Source organism: Aedes aegypti, chromosome 3 (assembly GCF_002204515.2).
Source record: "Aedes aegypti strain LVP_AGWG chromosome 3, AaegL5.0 Primary Assembly, whole genome shotgun sequence".
Lineage (NCBI taxonomy): Eukaryota > Metazoa > Arthropoda > Insecta > Diptera > Culicidae > Aedes > Aedes aegypti.
In genome coordinates this window covers 199,688,174-199,701,245 of record NC_035109.1, presented here as the reverse complement: position 1 = coordinate 199,701,245, position 13,072 = coordinate 199,688,174, and the positions used below count along the sequence as shown (strand labels likewise).

The window sequence follows — 13,072 nt, the reverse complement described above, 5'->3', positions numbered from 1 at the left end:
CAAGGACATTCTCAAGTAGATTCCTGCATACTCACTTTTTCCATTTTGGCTTGGGTTGTCAATCAATAGTAATAATAAAAGGATTTTCCATATGTACCGTGTGTATCTAATACAACTATTGAAAAAATGCAATGTCAATGAGATTTGCGCACGTCCTGACCAGCATGGCTGCTTCAAGGACATTCTCAAGTAGATTCCTGCATACTCACTTTTTCCATTTTGGCTTGGGTTGTCAATCAATAGTAATAAAAATGAGGATTTTCCATATGTACCGTGTGTATCTAATACAATATTGAAAAAATGCAATGTCAATGAGATTTGCGCACGTCCTGACCAGCATGGCTGCTTCAAGGACATTCTCAAGTAGATTCCTGCATACTCACTTTTTCCATTTTGGCTTGGGTTGTCAATCAATAGTAATAAAAATGAGGATTTTCCATATGTACCGTGTGTATCTAATACAATTATTGAAAAAATGCAATGTCAATGAGATTTGCGCACGTCCTGACCAGCATGGCTGCTTCAAGGACATTCTCAAGTAGATTCCTGCATACTCACTTTTTCCATTTTGGCTTGGGTTGTCAATCAATAGTAATAAAAGGATTTTCCATATGTACCGTGTGTATCTAATACAATATTGAAAAAATGCAATGTCAATGAGATTTGCGCACGTCCTGACCAGCATGGCTGCTTCAAGGACATTCTCAAGTAGATTCCTGCATACTCACTTTTTCCATTTTGGCTTGGGTTGTCAATCAATAGTAATAAAAATAGGATTTTCCATATGTACCGTGTGTATCTAATACAATATTGAAAAAATGCAATGTCAATGAGATTTGCGCACGTCCTGACCAGCATGGCTGCTTCAAGGACATTCTCAAGTAGATTCCTGCATACTCACTTTTTCCATTTTGGCTTGGGTTGTCAATCAATAGTAATAAAATGAGGATTTTCCATATGTACCGTGTGTATCTAATACAATTATTGAAAAAATGCAATGTCAATGAGATTTGCGCACGTCCTGACCAGCATGGCTGCTTCAAGGACATTCTCAAGTAGATTCCTGCATACTCACTTTTTCCATTTTGGCTTGGGTTGTCAATCAATAGTAATAAAAATGAGGATTTTCCATATGTACCGTGTGTATCTAATACAATATTGAAAAAATGCAATGTCAATGAGATTTGCGCACGTCCTGACCAGCATGGCTGCTTCAAGGACATTCTCAAGTAGATTCCTGCATACTCACTTTTTCCATTTTGGCTTGGGTTGTCAATCAATAGTAATAAAAAAGGATTTTCCATATGTACCGTGTGTATCTAATACAACTATTGAAAAAATGCAATGTCAATGAGATTTGCGCACGTCCTGACCAGCATGGCTGCTTCAAGGACATTCTCAAGTAGATTCCTGCATACTCACTTTTTCCATTTTGGCTTGGGTTGTCAATCAATAGTAATAAAAAGGATTTTCCATATGTACCGTGTGTATCTAATACAACTATTGAAAAAATGCAATGTCAATGAGATTTGCGCACGTCCTGACCAGCATGGCTGCTTCAAGGACATTCTCAAGTAGATTCCTGCATACTCACTTTTTCCATTTTGGCTTGGGTTGTCAATCAATAGTAATAAAATAGGATTTTCCATATGTACCGTGTGTATCTAATACAACTATTGAAAAAATGCAATGTCAATGAGATTTGCGCACGTCCTGACCAGCATGGCTGCTTCAAGGACATTCTCAAGTAGATTCCTGCATACTCACTTTTTCCATTTTGGCTTGGGTTGTCAATCAATAGTAATAAAAATGGGATTTTCCATATGTACCGTGTGTATCTAATACAACTATTGAAAAAATGCAATGTCAATGAGATTTGCGCACGTCCTGACCAGCATGGCTGCTTCAAGGACATTCTCAAGTAGATTCCTGCATACTCACTTTTTCCATTTTGGCTTGGGTTGTCAATCAATAGTAATAAAATAAGGATTTTCCATATGTACCGTGTGTATCTAATACAATTCTAGAGGAATCGCATTAGGCCTTCTGACAAATCAATAACAATGAGAAAATATCAATGAAATTCTCATGTGCAATTTTAAATCCAATTGGAGAAAATATACTCAAACTTAAACCTTTTTCACTTTAAAAACTATTTCATAAACCTAGTTTTAAAATCCCTCATCAATACCATACACATCTCCTACAATATCCCCTAGCTATTTTCGCACCCAAAAAATCTTTAAAGGTTTCGCCTAAAACTACTCGAGAATGCCAGTATCGCCCAATGTTATGAGCCTGTAATCGATATTATTTTCAGTGTCGCCTATTACTTTTGCGCCGTGTTTACATTCTGGTTTCAATTAAGCCCGCCATGTACGCCTTGTTTATTTTTTGTTTGCAGTGTCGCCGTTTACTCTCGCCGTGTTTTGATTTCGATTTCAGATGCGCCCATCACTTTGATAAACAAAAACACAGGCGTAATCAATAAAGTGTGTGGTTTTGCATGAGGTGAAGTTTCGTCTTCTACAAATTTGCGTTTTTTCGAATAGTTAAATTATCGATAGGGGAAAGTTCAAGTGCATTGAAAATGCAATGTCAATGGAGATTTTGCGCACGTCACTGACCAAGCATGGCTGCATTCAAGGACATTTCTTCAAGTAAGATTCCTGCATTACTCAACTTTTTCCATTTTCAGCTTTGGTTGTTCAATCAATAGGTAGATAATAATAAGGATTTTCCATTATGTAACCGTGTGTATCTGAATACCAATTATTTGAAAAAAATGGCAAATGTCATGAAGATTTGCGCACGTCCCTGACCAGCATGGGCTGCTTCAAGGACGATTCTCCAAGTAGATTCCTGCATAGCTCACTTTTTCCATTTGGCTTGGGTAGTCAAATTCAATAGTAATAATAATAAGGATTTTCCATACTTGTACCGTGTGTATCTAATACAATTATTAAAAAAATGCAATGTCAATGAGATTTGCGCACGTCCTGACCAGCATGGCTGCTTCAAGGACATTCTCAAGTAGATTCCTGCATACTCACTTTTTCCATTTTGGCTTGGGTTGTCAATCAATAGTAATAATAATAAGGATTTCCATATGTACCGTGTGTATCTAATACAACTATTGAAAAAATGCAATGTCAATGAGATTTGCGCACGTCCTGACCAGCATGGCTGCTTCAAGGACATTCTCAAGTAGATTCCTGCATACTCACTTTTTCCATTTTGGCTTGGGTTGTCAATCAATAGTAATAAAAATGAGGATTTTCCATATGTACCGTGTATATCTAATACAACTATTGAAAAAATGCAATGTCAATGAGATTTGCGCACGTCCTGACCAGCATGGCTGCTTCAAGGACATTCTCAAGTAGATTCCTGCATACTCACTTTTTCCATTTTGGCTTGGGTTGTCAATCAATAGTAATAATAATAAGGATTTTCCATATGTACCGTGTGTATCTAATACAATTATTGAAAAAATGCAATGTCAATGAGATTTGCGCACGTCCTGACCAGCATGGCTGCTTCAAGGACATTCTCAAGTAGATTCCTGCATACTCACTTTTTCCATTTTGGCTTGGGTTGTCAATCAATAGTAATAATAATAAGGATTTTCCATATGTACCGTGTGTATCTAATACAATTATTGAAAAAATGCAATGTCAATGAGATTTGCGCACGTCCTGACCAGCATGGCTGCTTCAAGGACATTCTCAAGTAGATTCCTGCATACTCACTTTTTCCATTTTGGCTTGGGTTGTCAATCAATAGTAATAATAATAAGGATTTTCCATATGTACCGTGTGTATCTAATACAACTATTGAAAAAATGCAATGTCAATGAGATTTGCGCACGTCCTGACCAGCATGGCTGCTTCAAGGACATTCTCAAGTAGATTCCTGCATACTCACTTTTTCCATTTTGGCTTGGGTTGTCAATCAATAGTAATAAAAATGAGGATTTTCCATATGTACCGTGTGTATCTAATACAATTATTAAAAAATGCAATGTCAATGAGATTTGCGCACGTCCTGACCAGCATGGCTGCTTCAAGGACATTCTCAAGTAGATTCATGCATACTCACTTTTTCCATTTTGGCTTGGGTTGTCAATCAATAGTAATAATAATAAGGATTTTCCATATGTACCGTGTGTATCTAATACAATTATTGAAAAAATGCAATGTCAATGAGATTTGCGCACGTCCTGACCAGCATGGCTGCTTCAAGGACATTCTCAAGTAGATTCCTGCATACTCACTTTTTCCATTTTGGCTTGGGTTGTCAATCAATAGTAATAATAATAAGGATTTTCCATATGTACCGTGTGTATCTAATACAATTATTGAAAAAATGCAATGTCAATGAGATTTGCGCACGTCCTGACCAGCATGGCTGCTTCAAGGACATTCTCAAGTAGATTCCTGCATACTCACTTTTTCCATTTTGGCTTGGGTTGTCAATCAATAGTAATAATAATAAGGATTTTCCATATGTACCGTGTGTATCTAATACAACTATTGAAAAAATGCAATGTCAATGAGATTTGCGCACGTCCTGACCAGCATGGCTGCTTCAAGGACATTCTCAAGTAGATTCCTGCATACTCACTTTTTCCATTTTGGCTTGGGTTGTCAATCAATAGTAATAATAATAAGGATTTTCCATATGTACCGTGTGTATCTAATACAATTATTAAAAAAATGCAATGTCAATGAGATTTGCGCACGTCCTGACCAGCATGGCTGCTTCAAGGACATTCTCAAGTAGATTCATGCATACTCACTTTTTCCATTTTGGCTTGGGTTGTCAATCAATAGTAATAATAATAAGGATTTCCATATGTACCGTGTGTATCTAATACAACTATTGAAAAAATGCAATGTCAATGAGATTTGCGCACGTCCTGACCAGCATGGCTGCTTCAAGGACATTCTCAAGTAGATTCCTGCATACTCACTTTTTCCATTTTGGCTTGGGTTGTCAATCAATATGTTAGAGATTCTTTAGGTTGGGAACCACTATTGTCACCAACCGGGCTTTTCCTGGGCCTCAGGGTCGTTTATAAAATTGCTCCAAGAGGAAATTGGGGGTATGGGCGGAAAAACTTCCCTTAAAAAAACCTAAACGTAGTCCTACGTCAAAATTTATTACTCAAAAGAGACAAAACAAAATGGGAGGAAATTCATGGCTTTGCTATCTGTTCACACCGCTGGGCAGTAGTGGTCGGTTGTCGGCATAATAGCCGAACCCTCCGCAAGTGACAGTTTGGCGAGAGTGGAGGACGGAAGCAAACCGCGAGAAAAAGATTGCAAAAACAAAAACAAAGATCGCATTTGAGAAAGTGAGGAGTGATTTGGATATTTCTTTCGTTTATTAATACGTGTAAGCAAGCAAGGAGTGTAATTTATGGAATTTATTGCCAAAATAATCGCCTAGATTACCTGTAAGTAAAATAAAAGTGAATTAGATTATGGTTAAGAAAATAACGCAAAAATATACTTACCCAGCTTGTACCACACGAGAGTCGAAGAAAAATTGTAACCGTAGCATCGCGCTGCTTTGTACGGTTGATGTTGTAAGTACCTGAAACGAAAATAAGAGAAAATGAATTAATTGATGTTTAAATATGTAGGAAGAGGAGATAACGGAAGTAGCAAAAGGATCCGGAAGGAAGTTATATCGTAAGGCAGGAGGAAAACTATTTGAGTGAGTAGTTGGCGTAAAATGTAGATTTAGTCATAGCTGAAAACTAATGTAAATAAACTTTATTACAGTTTTTGAGCTGCTCCGAAAAGCTGCTGCAAAATAAATAACGTACCCGAACAATCTCAAAAATCAAATAACGAGATTCGGTACCCTCCATCACGATGGATCAGCAGCTGGACCTAACCACAACGCCTTGTGGAGAATGCGAAGAAGTTTCCACCCAGAATGAGCCGATGATTGCCTGCGACGGCTGTGACCGGTGGTTTCACCTACGTTGCGTGGGACTATCAACGGCGCCGAAGAAGGACAAGAAATGGTACTGCAAGGCCCCGACTTGCCAAGCCGTGTTCCAGGAGTACCAGAAGCAGAAAAAAATAGCGCGCACCAAAAAACCTGCGGCGGCTACGGGAGATTCCGATAACCACAGTTCTGTGTCGGAACGAAACGCGGTAGCACTACCCGCGCCCGTGCAGGAAAAATTGATAGCGATGGAAGCGGAAAAGAAACGCCTAGAGGAGGAAATGGATGCGGAGCTGCTGCTGCGAGAAAAGGAGATGGAGATGAAAAACGCACTCAAAGCAAGAAGATTGCTCCTGGAGCAGAGACTGCGTGAGAAAGAGCTAGCTGAGGAGCGGGCCCTGCGCCAGCGGGAAATTGAAGAGAAGGAGATGCAACTGCAGCAGGAATTGCAGGAAAAAGAAGACCACCTGACCCGCATGAAGGAAATGGAGAAGAAGTGCCGTGAGCGGATGTCTGCCGTCGACAAGCGGCTGCAGAAAGCGGAAATCGTCGACAAGAAAGGAAAGAAGCATCCATCGGAAGCGATCGCAAAGCGAGAGGGAGTTCCTGGTCCATCTCAACCGTCGCTTGTTCGCAAACTGACACAAGCAAACCTGAAGCTTCTCGCGGAACAGGGAGACGACACCAGCGACGAAGAGGTGGACGAAGAAGATGATGAAGATAAAAGCAGCTCGACCAGCTCCGGTGGGGACTCGTCGACGAGTAAGAAGAACGGAACGGAGATCGACAGTGCGTCTCACCAAGGACGGCCGCGTATTGGGCCAACAAGGGCTCAACTAGCTGCGCGGAATGGGCTGACGAGGAAGCTTCCGGTCTTCTCAGGTAAGCCAGAAGAGTGGCCTTTGTTCTTTGGAGCTTACCAAGCGTCGAACGAAGCCTGCGGCTATTCTGACGTAGAAAATCTGGTAAGACTCCAAGACAGCCTGAAAGGCTCAGCGCTTGAGGCGGTTCGTGGTCAGCTTCTGCTCCCAAAGTCGGTTCCTCGAGTGATCGCGAAACTCCGCCAGCTCTACGGACGGCCCGAACAACTTCTTCAGAGCCACCTGGACAAGGTTCGCCGACTGGATCCGCCAAGAGCCGACAAGTTGGCCAGCTTCATCCCTTTCGGAAACGCTGTAGAACAGCTCTGCGAGCATCTAGAGGCGGCGGGACTGACACTCCACCTGGTGAACCCGATTTTGATCCAGGACCTGGTCGCCAAGCTCCCGGACGGAGAAAAGCGGCAGTGGGTGCAGTACAAAAAGAAGAAGAAGGTAGTGACTCTGCGAACGTTCACGGATTTCGTCGCGGGAATCGTGTCAGACGCTTGTGAGGCAAACGTCAGCTTCGATTACAAGCCTGATACTAGGACCACTGCAGGAGCGGCCGGAAGAAGCAAGCCGAAGGAGAAAAGTGCACTGTATACCCACAGCGAAGTGAACCGTTCGACCGTCAACATGACCGAGCGCAAAAAGCAGAAGCCGTGCCGGGTGTGTCAACGAGAAGATCATCGTTTGCGGTTCTGTCAAGACTTCCGGGACCTGCCCTACGCGGATCGAATGAAAATCGTCGCCAAGTGGAAGTTGTGTAAGACCTGCCTGAATGAGCACAACGGATCGTGTCGGTTCAAGATTCGCTGCGACGTGGGTGACTGCAGGGAAGCGCACAATCCGCTACTTCATCCGATCACCAATACGGTCGGTATGAGCGCACACATCAGGGACACCAGCTCGATGATGTTCCGGATAATTCCGGTGCAGATTCATTGCGGAGAAACGTCGCTAATTGTCCTCGCTTTCCTCGATGAGGGAGCCTCCGTGACGCTTATCGAGAACGACTTGGCCGACCGGCTGGGACTCACAGGAGTGAAGGAGAAGCTCACCATCAACTGGACATCTGACGTCTATCGCGTGGAGAAGAACTCAAGGCTGATGAACTTGTGGACCTCTGCAGTGGGCACGGAAAATCCGGAGAAGTTTCTGCTGCATACCGTCAACACCGTCGAGAAACTGATGCTACCCCACCAGAAGCTGGACGCTGCTGAATTGGTGGCGCAGTACGAGCACATGCGTGACCTGCCGATTGCATCGTACGACGGCCGGCCAGGAGTTTTGATCGGACTGAACAACATCCATACGTTTGCTCCGTTGGAAGCGAGGATTGGAACTACCAGGGAGCCAATCGCGGTGCGCTGCAAGCTTGGTTGGACTGTCTACGGTCCTCGCCAAGTGAACTCGACTTCGGCGAGCGGGTTTCTAGGGTTCCACCAAGCAGTGTCCAACGAAGAACTCCACGATATCCTGAAGAGCCACTATGCGCTAGAAGAATCGGTAGTCAAGGTGCAGCGGGAGTCAGCCGAAGACCAACGAGCTCGGTCGATTATGGAGCATACTACGAAACGCGTAGGAAATCGCTTCGAAACGGGACTACTCTGGGCGGCGGACGAGGTTTGCCTTCCGGACAGTTACCCCATGGCGCTGAAGCGCATGAAGCAGCTGGAGAGAAAGTTGGAGAGATCGCCGGAGTTGTACAACAACGTTCGGCGGCAAATCGCCGAATACCAAGCGAAAGGATACGCTCATCTAGCGACTGAAGAGGAGCTGTCCTGTACCGAACGAGGGAAAGTCTGGTACCTTCCGCTGAATGTCGTCGTGAACTCCAAGAAGCCCGGAAAGGTTCGGCTCGTCTGGGACGCCGCGGCACCCGTTCAAGGAGTTTCGCTGAATTCCCGGTTGCTTAAGGGGCCCGATCTGCTCGTGCCGCTGGTGACAGTGATCGTCGGATTCCGCGAGCGAAGAATCGCCTTCGGTGGAGACATCAGAGAAATGTACCACCAACTGAAGATTATTTCCGGGGACAAGCAAGCCCAACGCTTCCTCTTCCGGAACGACGCCAGTGAAACGCCGAAAGTTTACGTCATGGACGTCGCCACATTTGGCTCAACGTGCTCGCCGGCGTCTGCACAATTCATCAAGAATCTCAACGCGACCGAGCATGCAATCCAGTTTCCCGAGGCAGCAGCGGCGATCATCGGTCGGCACTACGTCGACGACTACTTTGACAGTGTCGACACGATTGAAGAAGCAGTAGTACGAGCGAAGCAGGTGCGATACATCCACGATCAAGCCGGGTTTGAAATTCGCAACTGGGTGTCGAACTCGCCGGAAGTTCTCTCAGCTCTGGGAGAAGACAAATCATCCGGACCGGTGACTTTCCAGCAGGACAAACAGTCGTCTGGGGAGCGCGTGCTCGGAGTATTCTGGGATACGAACCTAGATGTCTTCGCCTTTTCCGTTACACACCGAACGGATATCAAGCGGTACTTGTACGACGGCGTGCGTCCGTCGAAACGGATCGTCTTGAGCTGTGTGATGGGTCTTTTTGACCCCCTGGGTTTCTTGTCGCCGTACACGATCCACGGTAAGGTGATCATCCAGCATCTCTGGCGAAACGGCTGCGATTGGGATCAAGAAATCGACGAGCAAAGTTGGCGTTTGTGGAAACAGTGGACCGAGTTGCTGCCTGACGTGGAAGCCTTGCGGATTCCTCGGTGCTACCTGGGAGACGCGGCGTCGTCTTCAATAGAATCTCTCGAGGTTCACATTTTCACCGATGCGAGCGAGCACGCCTACGGCTGCGTGGCGTATCTACGATCGGTCATTGATGGAGCGGTGAAGTGTAGCTTGGTCCTGTCCCGGGCGAAGGTGGCGCCACTTAAGCGGCAGTCAATTCCTCGTCTAGAGCTGATGGCCGCCGTACTTGGAGCGCGAATGAGGCAGACGGTCATGAATACACACTCCCTGCAAATCGACCGCACAGTTCTCTGGACGGATTCTCGTACTGTATTGTCCTGGCTGCACTCGGACCAACATAAGTACAAGCAGTTCGTCGCATTCAGAGTGGGTGAAATTTTGGAGTTGACCCAGATGCGGGCCTGGAGATGGGTGCCAACGAAGCAGAACATTGCGGACGTGCTTACCAAGTGGGGCCGGGGTCCTCCGCTACAAAACGACTCGGAATGGGTTCAGGGTCCGTCAATTCTGTTCCAACCGAGCGATCAGTGGCCGTCTAACGAATCAGTTGAAGAAACGGACGAGGAAGCGAGAGGAGTGCTGCTGTTTCATGCGGTGGTGGAAGCTGAAACCGTGTCGAGCTGGATAAAGCTACTGCGTGTGGCGGCAACAGTAGTGCGCTTCATCTCTAACTGTCAGCGTAAAAGAGCCGGGTTGCCGATCATGGCTATTCCAGCCACGGAGCGCCTGCGTCGAATGGTCAAGGCTGAATATTCGGCTGAAACGAAGCCACTTCAACGAGAGGAGCTGCAGTCGGCAGAAACCATTCTGTGGAAGCAGGCTCAGTTCGATGGTTTCCCGGAGGAGATGAATACGCTGACGAAAAATCTTCAGCGGAATCCTGGTCAACCAACGGAAAAGCTTGAAAGGTCCAGTTGTCTGTACAAGCACTCACCGGTATTAGACGAAGACGGAGTCCTGAGAGTTCGCGGCAGGTTGGAGAAAAATGAGCAGCTGCCCTTCGATAAGAGGTTCCCAATCATCCTACCGGGGAACCACGACATCACCAAGAAGCTGATCCTGCATTACCACAGCAAGTTTGGCCACGCGAACAGGGAGACCGTGTTCAACGAATTGCGGCAGAAGTTCTGGATCTTGAAGGCGCGCTCTGCTATCCGGCAGGCGACGAAGGAGTGCATTTGGTGCAAGGTAAACCGCTGCCAACCGGCCGTCCCTATGATGGCACCACTTCCGGTTCAACGATCCACGCCTCACTTACGTCCTTTCAGTTCGGTGGGCGTAGATTACCTTGGTCCGGTTGAAGTCACGGTGGGACGCAGGAAGGAAAAGAGGTGGGTCGCCGTATTTACTTGTATGGCCGTGCGAGCCGTACATTTCGACGTGGTTCACAGTCTGAGCACACAGTCCTGCCTAATGGCGATCAGGAGGTTCGCCTGCAAACGTGGAGCTCCAGAACAAATCTTCTCGGACAATGCTACCTGTTTCCGTGGAGCGAGTGCTGCGATGATCCAGGCGATCAAGAAGATCAACATCGAGTGCGCTGAAAAGGTGACTTCAACAGTTACTGCTTGGCACTTCAACCCTCCCGGCACTCCACACATGGGTGGTGTCTGGGAGAGGATGGTGCGGTCCGTCAAAGAGGCGCTTCGAGCGCTTGATGATGGACGGAAACTTACGGACGAAATTCTGTCAACGAGCCTAGCCGAAGCTGAAGACATGATCAACACGCGGCCGTTGACATACGTTCCACAAGAAGCGGCGGACGAAGAAGCGATTACGCCAAACCATTTCATCCGTGGAACAGTGACAGGTGCGGACATGCTGCTGGACGACGCTGTGGATTTGGCTGCATCCTTGACGGACGTCTACAAGCGATCGGTATATTTGGCCAACCGGATGTGGGAACGATGGCTGAAGGAATACTTGCCGTCGCTGAATCATCGTGCAAAGTGGCTCGAGGACACGAAGCCCCTGAAAGTCGGAGACCTAGTGTTCGTAGTCGAAGGGAAGAACAGGAAGAACTGGGTGCGAGGAAGGATTCAGGAGGTCATCCAAGGAGCTGATGGAAGGATTCGCCAAGCGGACGTCAAGACGGCGGACGGTAAAGTACATCGGCGAGCCGTGGTGAATCTAGCGGTGTTGGAGATAGAGGCAGGTAAATCCGGAATTTCCGGAAGAAATACCGGATGTTACGGGCAGGGGATTGTTCACACCGCTGGGCAGTAGTGGTCGGTTGTCGGCATAATAGCCGAACCCTCCGCAAGTGACAGTTTGGCGAGAGTGGAGGACGGAAGCAAACCGCGAGAAAAAGATTGCAAAAACAAAAACAAAGATCGCATTTGAGAAAGTGAGGAGTGATTTGGATATTTCTTTCGTTTATTAATACGTGTAAGCAAGCAAGGAGTGTAATTTATGGAATTTATTGCCAAAATAATCGCCTAGATTACCTGTAAGTAAAATAAAAGTGAATTAGATTATGGTTAAGAAAATAACGCAAAAATATACTTACCCAGCTTGTACCACACGAGAGTCGAAGAAGAATTGTAACCGTAGCATCGCGCTGCTTTGTACGGTTGATGTTGTAAGTACCTGAAACGAAAATAAGAGAAAATGAATTAATTGATGTTTAAATATGTAGGAAGAGGAGATAACGGAAGTAGCAAAAGGATCCGGAAGGAAGTTATATCGTAAGGCAGGAGGAAAACTATTTGAGTGAGTAGTTGGCGTAAAATGTAGATTTAGTCATAGCTGAAAACTAATGTAAATAAACTTTATTACAGTTTTTGAGCTGCTCCGAAAAGCTGCTGCAAAATAAATAACGTACCCGAACACTATCAATATTAAAAAAAAAGATTCAATTAGGTAATCAGATTCATTTTAATTAGAGCGCATTTTGAATTTTACAAATACAGGCAAATTGGAAGGAAAAAGGGATTGTCTTGCTACATTACCACACAGCTTCTTAGGGGGCCTGAACCGTCTATCAAGGCGTTGTGGGTCTCGGCACTATTCACCGCACGGTTGGCTTCGTTCCTGATGTCCTCAATGGCGGTCGCAATCATCGGGCGGGTCAATCTTCAGCTGATAGGTCGTCAAACAGCCAGCCGGGCCAAACGCGCACAGGGCACACCGGAGACTTCTTCACTTTCACACGGCTGGCTACACACCGGTCACCAAATCGCGATGAACATGCACAATCTTGCCGGAAGAACTTTATCCGGTTTAGCGACACACGGGAGGCTTTCAGGTCACCACTTGGCTTTTCCGTTCACTATTAGAGAGCGAGCTGCTGGTTGGCAGCCGCTTTTATCTTGTTTTCGTTTTTCCCAGAGTTTATGAATGGAGAGTTGCGCGAAGAGTGATACCAAATCTACCTATCGAACTGTCAAACCGTCTACCTATCGAGCAGACCAGCAAAACAGATAGGGGCTGTTTTCGAAGACGAAGAAGAACAACCATTCAAAGAAGTCTCTTCGCGCAACTCTCCATTCATAGACTCTGGTTTTTCCTTCCTCGATCAGCTGGCTTGGCTCATC

At 45.7% G+C, this 13,072-nt stretch overlaps 1 long non-coding RNA gene across 1 annotated transcript; it reads right to left on the bottom strand.

Moving 5' to 3' along the window:
• Positions 1-11,894: 11,894 nt before the first annotated feature.
• On the bottom strand, positions 11,895-12,529 carry LOC110679327. Its single transcript, XR_002502395.1, has 2 exons — positions 12,488-12,529; positions 11,895-12,125 (listed from the first exon to the last, which is right to left on the bottom strand). It is a non-coding gene; the product is annotated as an uncharacterized LOC110679327 (long non-coding RNA).
• Between the last annotated feature and the right edge of the window lie 543 nt (positions 12,530-13,072).